General features: G+C 32.4%; 1 long non-coding RNA gene across 1 annotated transcript in view; it reads right to left on the bottom strand.

The window, feature by feature from the left end:
- Positions 1-5,001, bottom strand: part of LOC145291603 (uncharacterized) — a 312,724-nt gene extending 307,723 nt beyond the window's left edge. The window contains exon 1 of the long non-coding RNA XR_013869464.1: positions 4,757-5,001. This is a non-coding gene — a long non-coding RNA (uncharacterized LOC145291603). The remainder of the gene's footprint in view (positions 1-4,756) is intronic.
- Positions 5,002-15,666: the final 10,665 nt, after the last annotated feature.

Genomic DNA, 15,666 nt, shown 5'->3' with positions numbered 1-15,666 from the left:
TTTTACAACAACAGTAAAGCAGAGTATTCTATGCAAATTTTACCTAAATTACTGTATTAATGCTATTTTTTAAGCAAAAGAAAGAAAAAAAAATATTTAGGTTTGGCTATAAATTCCTAAACTCATTTCACCCTAAATAATTCAGGTGACTGAAATAGGAATCTAATTGAATCTTTAATTTCCTGAATAGTATGCGAGAATTCATGGGTTTGTATTACTGTACACATAGATTCGAAAAAGTTGTCAAAAACAAATATATAACAAATAAATGTCATCAAAGGCAAGATAAGTTACTTTTCTGCCAAACTGGATAGATTTTTCGTGTTTTTATTCAATGTAACATGTTTATTTAGCTCGAAAAACATACAGTGTTTACCGATGTATTGGAAAATTCAAGATGGCGTCTTATTCTATCTTTAACACGGTAAGTTTGGGATGAGGTGTTATAAATAAAAAACTATAAAAAATACTATTAAAAACCCGCCGAATATATGTAAACCTATGTCACGGTAACATATATTGAGCGAGTTTTAACAGTATTTTATCCGTTTTTTTTTATTTATAACACCTTTTCCCAAACTTACCGTGTTAAAGAGAGAATAAGACGCCATCTTGAATTTTCCAATACATCGGTAAACACTGTATGTTTTTCGAGCTGAATAAACATGTTACATTGAATAAAAACACGAAAAATATATCCAGTTTGGTAGAAAAGTAACTTATATTGCCTTTGATAACATTTATTTGTTATATATTTGTTTTTTGACAACTTTTTCGAATCTATGTGTACAGTAATACAAACCCAAATTATGTTTTATTGTTACAAACTACGATGCTTAATTTATATAAAAAAGCAAAAATAAATTCTTGCGTTTTTTATTTACTACTGAAAACCATAACTTTAGTAAAGGTATTTTTTGTTTAAACAAAATAAAACATTTTCACTAAGAGTTAAGTAAAAATACTTACTTCATTATATTCTGCGATAATTATTTGATAAATACTGCAATTTTCATTAAAATTGGTTAATGTCCTGATTTTTGGTGAATTTTTAAGTAAAAGGAGGGGTCAAAAATGTTTATACACTTTGAACGTCGGCATTCATTTTTCGATGAATATTTAATAGGAAAGCGACCACGTGTGGTAAATTTATCAATAATCATGTGATTAAACCCATTGAAAATTTACCGATATTATAAACACATTCTGTTTACATTAAGCCTGTAGTGTCTTTTTAGTGATGCAGTGTTGGCAACTGAGATTTAAAAAAAACCGCGAGATCAGGAGAAAGATATGTCCAGAAAATCGCTATTATCTGAAATTTTAAAAAATCGCTAATTCCCCCCCCCCAGAAAAAACTCCTTATTTTCACTTCCTACCATAAAAAAATTATAAATATAGTATATTCAATATATAAAATGTTCCGTGTTTTCTCACTATATTTTTTTGGAATTATATTGAAGCGGTTAGCTCCCGTATTTTATCAGCTATTTTACCTGTTTTTTCAGAGAGGGTATTTTTTTTGCAGGAAACAAATCATAAACTCAAACTTTTTATAATAAAAGTTAAATTGAAATATACTGCAAATTAAACAGCACAATTAGAAAAATAAAAAAACAAAAAAAACTTTGTTTTAGCATGTTAAAAGTATTTAGGTTGGTAGATAATTAAATTCTACTGTATTGATATAGTTTTTTTTTTGCTGTTGTTTCTTGCTTTTTACAATTTTCGACTAAATACTTCTAAATTTCGTATTTTAAATTAAACTTCGAAGGTTGGAATGCCCCCACCTAAAATGTACTTGGAAAAATCGATTTTATAGCGAGATTTAAGAATTGTTCGCCGAAAAAAAGGTGAAAAACAAAACAAATAATCAATAAATAATTGTTACCAAAGGTAATAAATGCTACTCTTTTTTTACTTACATGAATTAATTTATTTTATGTTTTAAAGTATTTTCAAGCGCTTGCGGGTATGTGGGTTTGAAATACGTCCAGATTTTCTAGAATTTCCCGCTAGATTGTAAACGAAATCTCCAGATCTAGCATGAAAACCGCTAAATTAGCAACACTGGGCACGTGACAGGAAGCGGTAATAAATAATTGTCCCTAAATAAAAAAATCGCCTATCGGTACAAAGACATCTACCTATTTATCATAGAAAAATTAAGTATAATGTTATAATTAAAAAGAAATATATAAAAACACACATGGATATAGTAAACATATTATATCAAAACGTGGAAGCCATCCGTCCAGTGTTTTTTTAGACAATTAATTCCGAACGAACCAGCAGTTACATTTTATATATATATATATATATATATAGATATATAAATTACACAAAGTCAATATTCTAAATTCCAAGGTGTTGTTCATCTTACCATTTATTTCTTTTAGCGTGTTGAAATGCTCAATTCTTGACAGCACTTGTTTCGTAGCGGAGAACCAATCATATAATTACGATGTCAATTTTTTAATATTTTCCGCCATGACATTAGAAAAATAAGAACACATTAACTTTAAAAGAAAAAGGAAAAATAATTAATTGCTTTAATCTAATTATTAAATAGTATATATAGCTGCTTTCAAATATTGAGGTTGACAACAGATGCTTTTTTTCTACGAAGAGACCTCTGGGAGAAATTCCTCAACAAGTACATTAATTTAACAAAGAAACACTAATTTTCTATATAGTATTTATCTTAGTTTGTCTGTCTGTTTGTTCCAGCTTTTCTTGGCAACTACTTATCCAATCCAATTTAAATTTTTATAGTATCTATCCATTGCTCAGTTAGCTATAAATATAGATTAGTATTTAATGCAAAAATGAACATAACTAAAACCACATTCAACCATCAATTTAGCATAACACTCTCATTCTTAAATCAACGGGCGATAACTTTTGCTTGTTTTTAACGAATTAAAAGTTTTGTTTTCTATATAATAAAAACTGCTCTGTATTTACGCCAAGAGAAGAAACTTTACTCCAATGGGGAATTAGAAAATGAATTGAATTATTTCCCTTGCGCCCGAAATTTTATATTAATCAGACAGTCTTCGTAGCACTGCAATACATGCTTTGTTAATTCTGCTTGCCAGCCATATTGTTTCATTGGATTATCTAGTTGTGTGAAAGCTATTAGTGTTTTCCATGAGAATCTTATTTTTATATATTACGACCCTTCACCAGTAAGTAGAGAGTATGTTAACTAGTATGAAATTCGAGAGTGTTAGATAAAGTATATGTCAGGATAACGTAGTAGCAAACGGAAATAGTTTACATAGCGTGAGTGAGGTAAGAAGGATCAAGGATTAGCTCCCTAGACAAAATACGCTAGAAACAGGTGTGTAGAATTATTAGACAGAAATTACATGTTTTAGTAACAAAGTTCTGAGGTAGTTTGAAGCGAGAAAGCGACTAGACTAGACGTGACGACAATGTAGACATATACGGGAATATTTCATGACGAACTGTCTATTCGTAGATCATTATAACATTAAGCAAAAAAAAACAAGTACAAAGAAATAATGTTAGCCTCTTTCTGGTCTCTCTCCTCGGGAACGAACTTTCTTTCCCTAAATAAAACCTTGGAAACTGCAACAAATCTCCATTTCTCCAGTTTTATTCACCGAAGTAAAACAGCTGATCAACAGGCACTAGACGACGTAACCATACAGAGACTGGCACTCATGGAAAAGCGGTGAGCAAAGGCAAGACGATGTATTTTAAACAGACTTTTATTAGTTGTGTTTCCTGATCGCTCACTGGCAACATTTCCATACGTGCAGCGAGTATGCATTTGTATGAAAATGCTTCTTAGTTTAACGTTTGTGTCTATATTGAAATATTACACTATGTAATATTGAACATTTACAGACCAATCACGTCCCTGGTTGAGATACGACGACACATATTTGAAAAGAGATTTAAAATGTCTGCATTGAAATTAATTCATTTTCTTTAAAAAAGATAATTCCCCTGAATACATGCATATAATTAATCCCTGAAACTACCGGTCCGATCTGTCTGACATTTTTATTGATTTTTTAATGATAAGGTTCAATAAACTAAATATTATAGTTTCTGTTCGATACACATTTGGGTATTAATTGTCATTAATAGGAATTCGTCACCACAATAACGCATTCACTTTTGAAGTTTTTACAGAAACTACTTGGTCAATCTGACTGTAATTCTGTATAAACCTTAGTTATGATATAGTGCATCGAACTAAGTATTATGGTATGCGCTTGATTAGTATTTAAGGAAAAAATGAGCAGAAACATTATCATATAAATTACCATATAATTTTGTATAAAGCACTTATTTTAACTCAACTGGCTATAACTTTTGCTCGTTGTTAACGTTCCAAGAAGTTTAGTTTTATATAATAACGAAACATGTTCTGTATTTACACCAAGGGGAGAAACTCTGCTCCGATGGGAAACAGGAAAATTTCCCTTGCACCCGAAATTTGATATTAATCAGACAACAATAAAAAGTTAGTCTTCATCGTATTGCAATACATCTCCCTAGCGGTTTGCTCATGCAGCTTGGTAGCCATCTTGTTTTGTTATATAACCTAGTTGTCTAGAAGTTTCTAATGTTATCGATAGAAACCCTGTTTTAAACTGAAGAGCTAGAGACCGACGAAGCCTCTCGTGAAGTTACGAAGACTTATCTTTAAAAAAAAAAAGGAATTGAGAAAGTCTATAATGAAATGAATGAACTTTCTTTAGAAAAGGTAATTTACCTGGGGACATGCGTATAATTCGTCTGCGAATCACCGCGCCATTGTCCTGCCGTCACAGACTAGAAATTGGGGGAAGCGATGCAGCGGCGGCGTTTCGTCGGACTGATATTCACGAGAGTGAATGGATTAATTGTTCGACGCAAATGGCAATGATTAATTGCATAGGAAGATTGAAGACACACACAAAAAAAAAAAGTAATCTCAGCGAGATTGGGTGAAATAAAAGTGAGTTCATATAGCAATGGCGGGTAAAGGCAATAAAAATAAAGGTTGACATCAAAATAAATATCATGCACAGCGCGTTGGGTGGAAGGGAGGTGTATCCGTGATAGTATATTCACAAAACTTGTATGTGATAGATATGTATGATGAAAATGAACGATAAAGACGAAGAGGAAAAGTAATTAAGAGACTGAATGATGATGTGGATTACGAAATAAGGCAAAATGACTAATAAAAGATTAGCTACATTTCAAAAGAATTATATATATATATATATATATATATATATATATACTAGCTGAACGCCCGGAGTTGGCCGGTCATACAATACGCTTAAACATGATATTTTAATTCATGCAGATTGCGTATGTATTGTTATAGAATCACTCCTTTATTTAATGTTATATATTACCAGGAATAATTTGAGAACCCACTGTATATTCTATACAATCATTTTATACATAATAGTTTAAATTAAAGCTTAAATTGCAAAAGTCAACTATCAATCATCAATTGTGCTCTTAACTAAAACATTTATTTTGAACGCGCCCTGTCGCATATAAATGGACCTACTGTTGATTTTATATATCGGGCTTTTCAGCTTGTGTGGTAATAAAACTTTTCAATTGCACTTGTGATAAAAATTAAAAGGCAGCAGGGTTTTTTTTGTGGTGACAGGGCGCGTTGGAAATGAATGTTTGTGTTAAGCGCACAATTGAACCATGATCCTTTACTTTTGCATTTTAAACTTTAATTCAAATCATAATGTAGAAATAACTTTTTTTATATCAACAGTAGATTCTTTACAGTGCAATGTAAACTACAATGAATTGTGAACTAAGCTACCGTGGAACGGTATGTGAAGCTTTCTTTCGATGCACCACGATGGGTCTCCAGCTAGAGCAGGTAATTAATCGATGTGATTGAACATGGGCGATTACACCGATTTCGATGACAATATGCGAGTACGTAACATTCGTTGATCATCATTCAATCCAGGGCAACGTAGGGTTACCTTGTTAGTATAAGGGACAGTCTTTAAAGGTCCTATCTTCAGTGAGGGCAATACTTAAGACACAACTGCGAATAAGTTAGGACATATACTCGGTCGTGTCTGCCGGAACTAGATTCCCAAGCTCGACTGAAATATAACAGAGTTCGCCAAGGTACACAAACAAAAGGTCGGTGGTTACATAAAATGAAACGTTGTGAAAATAACGCTGAAGATGGGATCAGTAGTCCGAAAAATTAAAATAATACGAATTATCTAAAACTTGAGAAACTCATATGCGCATGACCATCGTCGTTTTGTCACGTTTAGATTTGATTCGCATTTTCATCACATCGATTTTCAGAATATCTCTGTTTTGTTTTATATTTTTTTATTCTGCATGCGAAAATGCCGCCATTATTGGCTGCCCGCGTGTATGCGTTCTGATATAAAAGAAATCACGCAAATCTATCATTTGTGCTTAACGCAGCGCATCAAGGACGCGATGCGCATAAGAAATATAACCGCAATGAGATGCTGAGCCGAATTTTTGCTTCTCCGAATGCTTTTATATATTTACGTGGCTCCTCGGAGAAATGATTAATCCTGGATACTTGGTCAGTACACGCGGTGGACATCGTATCTATTTCTTTCTTTTCGCGTGATATCAGACTAGCCGTACGTTGATGTTAGCTTACTTTGGTAGGGTTAATAAGAATGGTAGAAAGTGGTGATGGTGGAAGTTGAGGCGAAATTCCATTATCTTTCTTCATCTTTTCGAAATTTACCACTCTGCGGTTGACATGCAAGAGCCATTGCTACATTTTATTTTATTTTTTGCGTGATATGAGTCGAATGCAACGCATCCGGGAACTGAAGACACAAGAAGTTCCACAATGCCTGTCGCAGAGAGGGACAAGAATTCTATTATGTTTCTAACTTTTTAATATAGGGATTTATAATTCGTATTATTTAGGTTATTCGGACTACTGTTTTTATCTTAAGTGTTATTTCTGCCAGAATTCGTGGCATAGTAAATAACGTATTTGATAAAATTAAATTATAAGTTACAGTCTTTTAGAGGTTGTAGATTCAATCCTCAGTACAGGAGTCATTCAAAATACAATGGCGACCTGCTTAACACTTCTATTTAGTCATGGTTGACGAAATAAGAATATGCCACCTTTGCGGAGTAAATAAAGAATTTCGTTCGAAATTTGATGCAGATTCCCGAGTTCGACATAAAGATTCATTAGTTCAACAGAAAGATTACTGAGGTCGATAGGATACACCTGAGGAGGTTACATCGATTGAAACATTGTGAAAATACTATTTAAGTTGAGAACAGCAGTCCAAAGAACCCAAATAAGACGAAAAGTCTTATTACAAAAGATGAATGCACACATCAACTAGTTCTTTCTTTCTTTCTTTAGCAGGTGTGTAAAGACACATTAGTCTGAATACATTTTCCAGCAAAAACTACTGTCTGTACATAACATGTATAAATGGTTTTTACTCGTTTTTGATAAAGTCTACGGTTGTAAATAAATTACCTCGGCATCAATGTTCATTATTTTATGGCGTTGAACACGCGCGATATATACCGCAGCACGTGCGACTACGCAAGTCTAAAAGCGGTGCTGTCTATCGTTGTAATCTGTGAATGCACAGATTTAAAAGACGCGCGTAATTTTAGATGGGCCCATTAGTTTTTTATAGGCGCTGTCCGTCAGTCAGAACTGATCTACACATTTCACTTCATAGGCGTCCAGAAAATTTTATAAAAGGATCTGTCTGTCGCGGGCTCTTGAGCCTATTTATCTGTCACATCTAGGTATGATCTATGATGTTTATCACGAAAAGCGTTGCTTGAATCGAAGCATACATTTAGTTGAGATTTTAGTGACTGAATCAGGAATTGCTACCGCATTTCTATCTTCGTTTCGTTTTGGGTTCGCTTTGATCTTATTTCAAAATGCAAGTCAGTTTTCACAGGAACGTGCTAAACCAAAGAATTTTAAACCAATAAAAGTCATAGATCATTCGTAGACATTTTTGCAAACGACACCCCAATCTAAGGCAACACTTCAAAGGCCAGCAATGACCAAGATCTTTCTGATCAACTTTCTTCTGATCTTGAGCACGTGATGCAATGGGGGAATAGTAATAGGTTAATTTTAATGCATTTAAAACCAAGCTTCTCTCTTTTCATCACAATCGCTCTGATCCCATCTGGCTCCAATTGAAATTAATGGCTCTCGTCTTAGGGAGGCATCATGTCTTGACAAGCTTCTGGGACTGACCTTCACTTCTAATCTGAAATGGAACACGTACATCAAATCTGTTGCCAATATCGATAGGGAAAATGTTTGGATTATTTTACCGCTCAAGTAGATATTTCACTGCCGATGCCATTCTTTATCTGTATAAAAATGGAATACTTTCTAAAAATGGGATACTTTTGCCACATCTTGGCAGGAGCACCCTATCTTGTCTTGATAGAAGTTAAAACCGGCTTCGAAACCTAGTAATTGGTGGTCTTTTGTCTTCCTAGCAACCTGTTTCACACAGAAAAAACGTCTCTGCTCTATCGTTATTTTTGTAGTAAGCGCTCGTCTCAGCTCCAATCTACAGTCCCCCCTTGCTAAACCTTCACAAAAAAACACACTCAACTAGCTACAGCCCGTATCAACAATTTTCCCACTTCCTATCTGTTCTTTATTCTAAACGCAGACTCTATGAACAAAGCTAGAACTGCCCGCATGTGGAACACGGTTCCATTGGTTAGCTTCCCAACTGATTACAATATGGTAGCCTTCATGTACAATGTAAACAATTTCTTGTTTAGCCAATCTACACTATTTACGATTTCTAAACTAACACGATACGTTCATTAACCCTTATCCTCGAATAGTCTTCGGGCTTTGATAAGTGGTGACTATCTTGTTAAAAAAAACAAAAACAAATCACAAAAGTAGCAAGTCTATATCAACGTATAATACGCCGACACGAACATTGTAAGTCACATGAAGCAATTTTTAAAAACAACCAAGCAAAAGAGAGATTTATGTAGACGGTTGCACCGTAAACAGAACCACAAGAACGTATGTTCTACAACACCAGCCCCAACCAAAAGCGCGTGGAAGGCTAGGAAAATCAGAATTTTCAATGACTCACATACAAGCCTTTTTCATCTCGCGATCACATTCTTACTAGTTAACGAATTTAATCCGAATTACTCACAGCTATGCATTCACTAAAAAGAAAAAAAAAAGTAAACAAACGCACATACAACAAGGTCACGTTGCCAAATATCGACATACCTATATTACTTACGTACGCATATTAATCACGTGTACATTACGATTCCCGTTGGATCGCCGAAGTAAAGCAACGTTGAACCTGGTCAGTATTAAATAGGTTATCATTTGGGATTTCAGGGTGCTATATCTGCTCTCTGCTCATCTCAGCACTGTTTCCAGTCGTCCTGGACATCTTCTTGCCATGGACTCAAACAGTATCGATTCAGGAGAGGTGTGGTTGGAGACTGCGCAACACTTGCCTCCCAATTACACGCGCAGCTGCACCTACAGGGGTATTATTTGTCTTTCGAGAATAAACGAAGGCGTCGGTATTGACACGAGCAATATGTTGACCGACATATTTCTAAGCATTGTTACTATTAATTTAACTTTCTTCATTGAACAGTATACATTGCATGTACGAACATTTATTGATTGAAAATGAAAATAACGTTTGTATTCTTACAATATTAAAGATATAAAATGTCGCGTAATAAAATTTCGTTTTACTTAATTTTCACTAACAAAACTTTGCTTGTGTTTAAGATAGCACTTCATTGTTTATTTCTATTTTATAAGCATGCCTACACACATATATGCACATTATCTTTATATTATATATATATATATATATATATATAATGTACATTATAACTAATAAGATTAAAAGTTATCCGTTTTAGTATCGAAATATATATGAAAATAACACAAAGTTATTTAATATAGCTAAATAGCGCTATAGTAGAGCTATAAATATTTTTACAATGCACCGCCGGATCAGAGACAGACACAGATTTTAATGTTTATTTAAATATTACAGTTATTTGACAGTATTAATATACGATTGTTTCAGCCTATTCTGGCACGTAAGTATATAATAAAACTATTATATAATTAAATTCCAGACGTGTACCGAAAACATGTACGCGAATATTGTGATAAAATTATATTGTTTTAATGAATATACAAATCTTTGTCTGTCCGTTGTGTGTGAATGATACCTTATATATATAATGTATATATAATGTATATATAATGTATATATAGATAGAAAGAAACAGAGAGAGAGAGAGAGAGAGAGTATCAATAAAATACGAAAATGACAATATAAAAATATATACTGATGTATACAGATTATTCAATAAGGATGATGCATCAATAAGGGGTATAGGATAAGTAAAACTCTTTATACCATAGTATTTCGAAGCCTAATGCTTCTCATCAGAAAACGAGGTAAGATGCTTGCTAACATAATAGAAAGGCGACGTCCAGCGATAGTTACATTAGGGAAGGCAATGGAAGATACAAAGTGACCTCTGTTATATAGGAGGGGGATAGCTTTTAAAGTTTAAGGAATCGATCTTATTTTGCTTCTTTTAGCCATATATATATATATATATATATATATATATATATATATAATCTGTTTTGGAAATGTCGTTACTTTCAATGTATACCGTTTTCGTTTAACGGGTCTAGATTGTTATTTTAAAACCATTCACCGTTAATTTGGAGTTAAGCTCAATGCGTCTATTTAATAGCGACAGAGCATATATAGTACAAAGTTTTGTTGAAAATTCAAAGACTCATATTTTCTTTTTTATAACCTTCGTTTATTTCCTGGATTTTTCCATTACAGCTGTTTCATTAATGAGTTGGCAATTTTACGATTAATGTTTCCGTAAAAATATCCTGTCCCCACCAACTTCTTCAGATGTTTATCCATTAGATTTTTACAACAAATGGTATATTTTTAACATGCTGGACAGCGTATTCGGATCGCCAGTCATGATCAATACCAGTTGATTGTTAGATAATTATATATATATATATATATATATATATATATATATTCCAAGTTGAATGATCCAAACCAGTGCATTGTTAGATAATTATATATATATATATATATATATATATATATATATATATATATATATATATATATAGATATATAGATATAGATATAGATAGATAGATAGATAGATAGATAGATAGATAGATATACAGAGGTGAAAGTATTCAAGAGAAAAAATTCGTGATTTAAAACGAAGTTATAAAGAGTGCTCAATAAAAAGAGCGAAGTATAATATTTTTATTTATATAGACAAATATTACGTAGTCGCTACACTGAACATGCTAATGTTTCAGACAATTGGTCGGTAAGAACCAAAAGGCGTCGTCAGGCGACATAATAAATTTATGTACCACCGGAAGCGTCTGGTTCTCTAATGGAAGAATTGAGGAAGCATTTTTTTTATAAAATACAACATGAAGTTTAAAAGGGAAGGGTCGTAGGTTAAGTGACATTTTTAGACTCCAAACATAGAAAATGAAAGTGGAAAAAAAGAACGTCAAGACTTCACAGGACAAAAAAAAATCAGAGAAATAAAAAGAAACAGCAAAAGAAGAAAAAAGAAAGAATAGAAACAAAGGAAGAATAGAAAAAGAGTTAGTGTGATTACATTGACCTAAGAAATGGGAGGGAGTAAACACATTGGAAACTATCTATGAATAAGGGGTTGGCAGAAAAAGTGCCAAAACACGAATTTTGTATGCCGTAAAGGGGGAGGGATGAAGGCAAATTGGCACATAGGGCTTCCATCCAGGCATACACATACGCACATGTATGTACATATTAGTAACTCAAGCGAACGTACAGATACACACATGCATACATGTGCGCATATATATATATATATATATATATATATATATATATATATACATATATATATATATAACTACTTCATTTACTCACATAAAATTAATATACAATAATATAAATTTATGCGTAAACTTTAAGTATTTACTTCAAAAGTGCTCAATAAGTCGGTAGAGCTAGTTAGTAAGTTATAAAATATATATGGCGATTAAGCTAGACTGAATATTTCGTCGTTTTATCCATTCTAGGACTCTTCAGACTGAAGAGTCTTAGAGTGGATGAAACGCAGAATATTCAGTGTAGCTTAATCGCCATATATATATTTATAACTATATATATATATATATATATATATATATATATATATACATATATATACATATATATATATATAAGAATTATCTAATTTAATAAAAAAAAGCACCTACAAAAACTTATACATGGATAATTAGGTCATATTTTCTCAATCATGAGTCATATTTTCTACGATGAAATTTAAAAGTTTTAAATTAAATGTTCCAGTAATGCTTACAAATAATAATACTTCAAAGCCGTAGACAAGCTAGAAAACAATTGTGAAAATAAAATTAAAGAATAAAAAGTATAAAGAGATAATAAAATAAGAATAATAATTAATAATAATAATAATAATAATAATAATAATAATAATTAATAATAATAATACTTAATTATGGTAATAATAATAATAATTAATTATGATAATGATGATAATAATAATAATAATAATAATTAATTATGATAATAATAATAATAATAATAATAATAATAATAATAATAATAAAAATTAATTATGATAAGATTTTTAGAAGTAACCCAAATCGTGCAGAAAATATAATATCTTATAAAAAGACGAAATAGAAATAAAAAATAAAGACAAAATAGAAAATACTATAAAGGAAATAATAAAGTAAGTAATTTTTGGAAAATAAATTAGTAAATATCAGTCATATTAACAGTTTATGACAATAAATACAAACATAAATACTATTTAAGAAGTATAAAACATATGTTAAATATTAGTAGAAAATCAACTAGAATATACCGTTATAAATGAATACAAAGACAATTAATATAAGAACAATAATAAATGATTAGAATGGTTGAATAAAGAATAAAAATTGAAATATACAGTAATAAGTATGGAAGACGTTAATCGGTATCAAATAAGTCATGGTAAAAACATGGTGCAAGTAATTTATAGAAAAAATATGGATTACAAATTAAAAATTACTCGCAAGATAGAGTTAAAAAGTTGGTTGAAACACTTTATGGTGATAATAAGCAGAAAAATATAATAGGAAGGATTCATTGATAATTAAAAGTAATAAATCTAAGAAGAATCTATCTACTTGGGGTTAGGAAAATTTCAAACAAACACTAAATTAAAGAAGATAAAGGCGTTACAAATAGAAAGGGGTTACAAAATATAGTAAGATTTCTAAACGAAGAATTGATAGAGATATAAGTTTTGGAGGTTAAATTACAGGTCATTATAGTACCTATTTACAATGCCTCCCCACGGGACAGAGTTAGACACCGGGTCGTTTTTTAACGTGGAGCAAAGGTACAAAAATAAAAAATTGTCTCAGTCGTGAAGGACTGCTCCTCCACCGAAAGAGAACAAGAAATGAAAGTGCAGCATCTGAAGAACAGATACTACACGGGGTATTTATTTGCTCCCCCACCGAGCAAATTAGGCACAAGTGAGGAGTGAAGGAGAAATGGGGGCCAACTCCCCGGGGAGTAGGGGAGCTGGATAGTGAAAATTGGTATGAAGGGTTTCCCCTACATTGACCAAGGTCTTATATGTGGGGTCGCCCCCACATATGGTCTTTGCTAGCAGTATCTGCCGGAACAGATGGTATTTATTTGCTCCCCCACCGAGCAAATTAGGCACAAGGCCGACTTTTAATGTGAGGAGTGAAGGGAAAATGGGGACCAACTCCCCGGGGAGTAGGGGAGCTGGATAGTGACAATTGTTATGAAGGGTTGCCCCTACATTGACCAAGGTCTTATATGTGGGGTCGCCCCCACATATGGTCTTTGCTTGCAGTATCTGTAGGAACAGATACTACACTTTGATCCCGGCCCAAAGGCAAAGCTGGTATTTATTTGCTCCCCTACCGAGCAAATTAGGCACAGGGCCGATTTTTAATGTGAGGAGTGAAGGGGAAATGGGGACCAACTCCCCGGTAAGTAGGGGAGCTGGATAGTGACAATTGGTATGAAGGGTTGCCCCTACATTGACCAAGGTCTTATCTGTGGGGTCGACCCCACATAGGGTCTTTGCTTGCAGTATCTGCCGGAACAGATACTACACTTTGATTTTGGTTCTAAGGCCAAGTTGTTACAGGTTATTATAGTAGAGGGTTATAAGGTATGCAACTAAATCCACATTGCTAAGTTACAAATAACCAACACAAAAATGTGCGTATTATATAGTTCATAGTAGTGCAAAATGAAAAATTAGGATAGCAATAAACATAAAGATATGAAAGGAAATCAAAGTTGCTAAGAAGGTGGGATTTATTGTGTCCGCAGTTAATAGAGGTTTCATTTTTTTATTAAGTGGATTATTACTTTTCTTTAAATCTTATGTTTTTCGCTCAAGCATAGGTAGCAAGGTGAGTTGAGGGATTTGCATGCTCTTGTTTTTCTTAAGGATGCCCCGTTTAACAACTTGTGTTGGGTATTGCTCTTTTAAATTCACATAGTATGTGCGAGTCATGTTCTGTTCTTGTATTTCGGATTATTAAAAGAACATTCATGACCGGAGAACCTATCTTTGACGGTGTTACCAGCCCCGGTAATATAGTATTTACTTACATTGGGATTTTCTTCAGTAGTTAAGGCTGCTTTGAATACCACAGATTTGACCAAGCCATTGCGTTTAAGTGGGCATTCATGCTTGTTTAAACAATTATATGATCTTGTATTATTGAGTTCAGATATATTTAGCTCTTGGTTGCTTTCTGATATTTTACTAGTGTGTTTTTTTATAATTTTCTCAAGGTTATCTCTACAACTATAACTTAGTTTTAGAGTGTTTTATGAGGTGTTGCTCGGTAAAAAAAATTATTTTGATAAGATTAAGAATTTTTTTCCAATGCTTGTTTTATCCCGGAGGTTAGAGGGAGGAGTAAACCAGATGTTTTCCTTTCGTGTTGTTAGAGTTATTATTTGAGTGTTTTTATATCCACTATCTTTAAGGGTTTTATTATAAAAGTTTTTATGGGCATCGAAGATTTCTTTGTAAGATGAGTTGTCACGAATCTTTTAACTAATAGATTTCGTAATATTTGTTTTAACACTTCTCCTCCCAACACATTCTTCGGAATTAATAATGTTATTATATCATAATTAGGATCATTTAATTCATTTTTGTATAAATTATGAAATTATTAATTCCATCTAATAACTAACTAACTAACTAATGAATTAATTTTATTCAAACCATTTTCACTACATAAATATATGCAAATAATAGGGGGAAATAAGTTCAATCCAGCGACTGACACCCTTTCTAACTCAACAATAAAAAACAACATATGCAAATAAAAGATAAAATATTTATCAATATTCAAATTTTATTTTTAGCTGCAATATTTTAAGTATAAAAAATTCTTATTTTTTACTTTACTAGAATATCTTGTTCTTTACTTTTCCAGGTTGAATTTCTTGTCCTTTACTTTTCCAGGTTTAATAAAAT

Source organism: Euprymna scolopes, chromosome 12, assembly GCF_053919585.1.
Source record: "Euprymna scolopes isolate OS-2025 chromosome 12, ASM5391958v1, whole genome shotgun sequence".
In the NCBI taxonomy this organism is placed as follows: domain Eukaryota; kingdom Metazoa; phylum Mollusca; class Cephalopoda; order Sepiida; family Sepiolidae; genus Euprymna; species Euprymna scolopes.
Note: the sequence above shows the minus strand (reverse complement) of the source record. Positions and strands in the feature narration are given on the sequence as shown.